This window comes from Ornithorhynchus anatinus, chromosome 1 (genome assembly GCF_004115215.2).
Source record: "Ornithorhynchus anatinus isolate Pmale09 chromosome 1, mOrnAna1.pri.v4, whole genome shotgun sequence".
Taxonomy (NCBI): domain Eukaryota; kingdom Metazoa; phylum Chordata; class Mammalia; order Monotremata; family Ornithorhynchidae; genus Ornithorhynchus; species Ornithorhynchus anatinus.
In genome coordinates, this window is record NC_041728.1 from 85,846,757 (window position 1) to 85,853,022 (window position 6,266).

At 44.1% G+C, this 6,266-nt stretch overlaps 1 non-coding gene across 1 annotated transcript; it reads left to right on the forward strand.

Moving 5' to 3' along the window:
* Positions 1 to 1,666: 1,666 nt before the first annotated feature.
* On the forward strand, positions 1,667 to 1,803 carry LOC114816254. The gene has a single exon (XR_003764022.1). It is a non-coding gene; the product is annotated as a small nucleolar RNA SNORA7 (small nucleolar RNA).
* The last annotated feature ends 4,463 nt before the right edge of the window (positions 1,804 to 6,266 follow it).

Consider the following 6,266-nt stretch of genomic DNA (forward strand, 5'->3'; position numbering starts at 1 on the left):
CAACGAGCACGTGTAATGATCCGAATGCACTCTCCCCCACAGTCGCACGACACACAGTCGATAAATGCTACTGATGGATTGATTCGTGAGCAAAGAACGTGTCTACCAACTCTTGGATTGTACTGTCCCATCTGTTTAGTACACTGCTCTGCACACAGTCAGCGTTCAGTATATACCGATGAAGATGGTGACGATGATGATGATTTTAGTGTTGGTATTTGTTAAGCGCTTATTATGTGCCGAGCACTGTTCTAAGCGCTGGCGTAGACACAGGGGAATCAGATTGTCCCACGTGGGGCTCAGTCTTAATCCCCATTTTACAGATGAGGTAACTGAGGCACAGAGAAGTTAAGTGACTTGCCCACAGTCACAGCTGACAAGTGGCAGAGCCGGAATTCGAACTCATGACCTCTAACTCTCAAGCCCGTGCTCTTTCCACTGAGCCACGCTGATGATTTTGTTGACCTAGTTGATAGTTCCAGTAGTATGGAAAGTAGAAATGTTTTACCTCAATGCCACGTATACCTGCAAAACTGGCTAAGCAAAAATAGCACTGGATCTTGGCTCTCTCATAGGTCTGTCAAATGACATTTACCTCTCAATATCACTTTTTTTCTAGCCTATGGCACGAAAGAAAAGGAGAGAAAGAATGGAAATAGGTAAGAGTAGAGAGGAAGGACATTGTCTAAAACTAAATAAAATGAATATAAATTAGTGTCCAAGCAGGGGATGAAGCTAGAGGCAACAGGCCATAGGAATACTAGGAAAAAAGAAAGACTTAATGAAAAGTTGAGCTGTGTGACTTCAGCTTCTCATCTTAAGTGCCTTAAATATTTTAGCCTTTTGTCAGGGTAACATTTCTGTACGTCTAAGAGCAAGAAGGAAAACGTAAAATGATCACAACCAATCTTTTTCCTGAAATTCATGCACTCAAAATAAATATCACCCCATCTTCTTTCTCATTTTTTTCATCATGTGACTAGATACCTCTGAGGAAAAACAATTTATTGTTTAATACTTTTCTGTCCTGTATTTCCTAATCTAATATCTACCTACCAGAAAAAAGCAACCCACGGGACACATTGCAAGGCTCTTGTTCAAGAACCCCCTTTCTGTCGGATATTTTCCGGCAGTTGTTCACAACTCTGTTGCCTCTGAGCTGGGTTACAGCACAGTGAAGAGACTAAATGACTAGAGAAGCAGTGTGGCCTAGTGACTAGAGCATGAGCCTGGGAGTCAGAAGACCTGGGTTCTAATCCCAGTTCTGCCACTTGTCTGCTGTGTTACCTTGGGCAAGTCACTTAACTTCTCTGAACCCCTATAAAATGGGGATTTAGGCGATGAGCCTATGTCCAATCTGATTTGCTTGTACCAAGAAAACTCTGTGGATACACTACCAGAACGATTGCAGATGGAGCGCTTAGTACAGTGCTCGCACATAAGTGCTCAATAAATAATATTGAATGAAAGTAGGATTTTTCTTTAACCTCCTCCACCACATCATTCTGTTCTTGAAGGTCTCAAAGACTTTCAGGGAAGGAAATTCCACATCCCTCAGCAACCATTCAGTCTTGAGTTCAGGTGGGAGGGGAACACAGATGGGAGAGAAGAAGGGGGGAGAAAGGGCAATCAATCCATGGCATTTACTGGTCCCCATTGTGAGCAGCTCCTCTCAGGGTTGCACCTGGAGAGTTTCTGGTACTCTACCAGGCTCAACTATGGGAGGGAGAGCCAAGCAGAGGCATATCCATTCCATTCCTAGCTTGGCCAGTGGCTACGAGTGAAAGACAATCGGCTACAAGTCAAAACTCACCCGTGCTGGGCAGCAGCGGCATGGGAGAGAGTCGAGGGCAGAGACTCAGGTTTACAGCGTGGAAGGAGGCAATGGTAAACCGCTTCCGTATTTTTTTCAAGAAAACTCTCTGGATCCACTGCCAGAACGATTTCAGATGGAGGTGGGCGTTCTGGGAGAGGTGTGTCCACGGCGTCGCTATGGGTTGGACACAACTCAACAGCATAAAGACAACAACAACAATTGTGAGCAGACCACAGTAGAAAGTTGCTTAAAAGAATACAATTAAGATACAGTCCCTGCCCCTGAAACTCAGCTCAGTCTACAGTGGACTTCTCCTCTCCTGTTGCTTCCTCTGTCACTTTGCACCTACTTGCTAGCATGGCCTAGAAAGCTACAATGAAAAGCTGGAGTGAGCCCCACTTTGTCCGTAAGCTCATAATCAATCGATGGTAGTCACTGAGTGCTTACTACATTCAGATCACTGAACTGAGCGTTTGGGAGAATATTTTCAGTAGAGTTGTCAGTCGTGATCTGAGCCCTCGAAGGGCTTCCAGACTAACTGGGGGAGACAGAAATTAAAACAAATTACCGATAGGGAAAAGGTCCAGCAGGGCATCAGGAGCAGGACGAGGGACTGCAAAAGGGAGCATATGGAGCTCGTGGGGGCAGGTTGGTTAAGGGAAGGTACCTGTGTAGAAGAAGGTAGATTCCAGGGACGCCCCTCCCCTGATTCAGTCAGCCTCTGCTGCCCTCACACACCTCAGGATACCTGGAGTCTGGCTTTCTTGGCCCATCTCACCCTAACCACTCTCGCCCACAGGATCGTCCCTCCCCAACAATTAGACCTGCTTCCAGGGGCGCGTTCCCATCATATATGTGGTTTAGCTTTGCTGCACGAAGCGTAGGCTTTTCTAAAAGACCACAAACCACTTGAAGTAACTCTTCAGGTGGCTCATTACCCGCGAGTTCTGCATGAATGACCACAGCTGTGGGGGGTGAGAGTTAGAAGGGAGACCTCCACATGGGATCCATCACTCCCATCACTGCATAGACCCTGTTGTGTTCCAAAAGTCTGCCCCTTCCTCCAAGCCCTGTGCTTTCCAAAAGTCTACTCCTTCCCTCCAAGGCCTACTGAGTTTGCTGTCAGAGGTGGCTTCTTTCCCTTGATCCCTGACAGTCCCTCCCATCAAAGTAAGATGTACAAGCATAAAATTTAAGAACAGAGAGAAGCTGGAGCCTCTAAATTCAGAGGCACGCCTAAGTAATCCGCAGCCTGTGAAGGGCCTGTATTTCTTAAGCCCTTTCTTACATTCCCTCAAAACCCCTATCCTGCTTGGCTCTTGCATTAACTGAAGGACCGGGCTCCGGCTAATCCCAGGACGGGGCTCTGGCTAATCCCGGCTCCATCACTTGTTTGCTGTGTGACCTTGGGCAAGTCACTTCATTTTTCTGTGCCTCATTTTCCTCATTTATAAAATGGGGATTGACTGTGAGCTCCATTTTGGGCATGGACTATATCCAACTGATAAGCTTATATCTACCCCAGCATTTAGTTCAGTACTTGGAGCATAAGATACCATTATAAAAACCAAACCAAAAGAAACCAACTGAAAAAAACCAACAACTATCCAGCCTCAAGCCCTCCTGAATATGTAGATGGCATTACCACCTCTTGACTCTTCATAAACTCATAGGAGGAACATAAGCTCACTGTGGGCAGGGAACAAGTCCACCAACTCTGTTGTATTATGCTCTCCCAAGCAGTTAGTACAGTGCTCTGCCTACAGTAAGTACTCAAGAAATACCACTGATGATGATTAAGTGAATCGAAACCCCAGGAAGGAGAATTCCTTGTTGTTTTTTCTCTTTCAGGGGAGTTTAGGGGAGAATTTGAATCTATCTGAAGGGAAAACATAATAAAATGAAGTTCAGCATGTAATCAGAATTTGGTAAAACTGTTAAAAAAAAATCCTAAAATGAACTACCCACTTTTCAAGTGCGCTCATTTAATGGCCGAAGTGGCTATTGGCGTTTAAATCAGACCTGTAAATCAGAGTCCGAAAGTGGCCTTGTGTTTTCACATGGCACGAAAAGGTGATTTCTGCCTTGGCTTTCCAGTGCCCTATCATTACAAATGTAAGTCCCATTAGTCAAAGCTCAGATCGGAAAATTTAAATGCTGGCAGGTTCCTCCCTTCCCTCAGGGCTGCAACCAGTCTGAAGACTCTCCACCAGGCTGGTCCCAGTGGGCGTCACTCACTCTCTTTCCTTCCTCTCAGCATCTTTATTGTTGTTATTGTTGTCAGGGAAAGACAATAAAGCATAGAAACGGGAAAACATTCCCCAGCTTTGAAGTGTTCTCCATGTCCTTTTTCAATCCTTTCCTCCTTTCTTTGCCTAGTATTCCTTCTCATCAGTTCTTTTAGCCACGACCTTCCCACCCCTCTTTTTCCTCTCTGAACAGACAGCTTTTTTCTTTCTCATTTTCTCTAGTTCTTTTGGCCTCCACCCATTTCTGACTTTTCCTCATAAATCTTCTTGACTGGGCTGGGGAGAATGCGTTTGTTTGCTTCAGTTTTCCCTCTTTTCTGAAGTCCTCTCCTAGAACTTCAGGCACCCACAGTTTTGACCCAAATTTAATTTACATCTTCTGAGGTGGGAGTGCCTCCTCCCTGATTAGCCAGGTGTGACTTTCCTGGTTTAGAGTTGCCCATGAGGGGAGGAAGGGAGAGAGGGAGAGGAGGATAGTGATGCAGAAGGATTTCTTGGGGGTTTTGTAAGTCAAAATTTTAATGAGTCAAATGGAAGTGAGTCAGAAACATATGGACCACATTTCCCTTAAAGTATGAAGGGGTTTGAACACTCAGGGGAAAAATGTTTAGCACAACGCATGTGGGGGTTTTGCTAACCCCAGAATGATATTTGAAAAAATACTTGAGAGGTTAAAGTCAGGAACACTTAACACAGCTTTACTGCATCCCTGCTGAGGGATTCAGCAAATCTTAGAGAGTAGAATGTTCCATCAAAAGTCTGAAAATTTGCCCATCAGAGTTTTTTTAATCCAATATTCTCCCTCCCATCTCTATACTGCTTGGCTGAAAAATAAATGTGCTCAGAGTTCCCGCCTAGGCATATATTTCCACGAAAACCTAACTAAAAGGGACAAGAAGATAGAGTTTGTTAAGACCTTTTTAATTGATACTTCATGATTTCCTGAAGGTTTGGTCTCAATCTCTATATTGAATTCTTGGGTCTATACCAATTATTATTAATAATAATAATTTTAATTATGTTTGTATTTGTTTAGCGCTACCATGTGTCAAGCACTGTTCTAAGCACCGGGGTAGATTTAAGTTAATCAGGTCGGACACAGTACCTGTCCCACATGGGACTTGCAGTCTGGGTATGAGGGAAAATGGGTATTGGACCCTCATTTTAGAGATGAGAAAACTGAGGTGAAGAGAAACGTGGTGACTTGCTCAGAGTGACACAACAGACAAGTGACAGAGCAGGGATCGGAACCCAGGTCTTCACACTCCAAGGCCCGAGCTCTTGTCTCTAGACTTCACTGCTTTCCTTAAACTGTAGTTATGCTTACTTGCATTCATCCTCTCTCCCTCTCTTTTTTTCTCTCTCCCTCCCTCTCCCTCTCTGACATACGCGTATCTGTTCTATGTGCTTAAAGAAAGCACCCCGAATGGTTCATCCAAAGGTCCTGTCATCTCAACCACTCTCTCTACCATCTGTTCACCATAAAGCAATTGTAGGCAACTCTGACAATTTCAATTAACCCTTAATTCAGCATTCTTTTTCTTCATTTGCCTCTCTACCCCACTGCCCTAGCTCTGCCTGCTGTCTTCTTCCCTTCAGCGCTTAGAACAGGGACCCAGTGCTTACGATAGTGCTTGGCACATAGAAAGCACTTAACAAATGCCATAATAATAATAATAATAATTATTATTATTATCTAGCTCATCTGTCTCCTTTGACTTGCCACGAGACCTTAACGGAGATGATCAGAGAGATGCTCCCATATGTAGGAGTTCAAGTTTAAATAGCCAAATAGACCTTCAAATGTAAAATCCTTGAGGACAGGAACTGTATTTTTTACCTTCACTGAATGTTCCCAAACATCTAGAACAGTGCTTTGAACTCACCTTGCCTTCAGTGAATACTACTGATTGATTAAATAGGAGTAGTAGAGCGTAAGCTCCTTGTGGGCAGGGATTGCATCTACCAACTCTGTTGCATTGTATTTTCCCAAGCTCCTAGTACATTCTGCTATTTCTCTGTTCTGTAATTTATTTTACTGTCTCTCTCCCGCGCTAGACTGTAAGCTCTTTATGGGCAAGGATCATATCTACCTTTGTATTGTATTTTCCTGACCATGTAGAATAAATGCTCAAGAAATTCCACTGATTCCCAGATGAGCAAGAGAGCTCTAGCTTTTTACTAAAGAGAAGGGTTTTAGC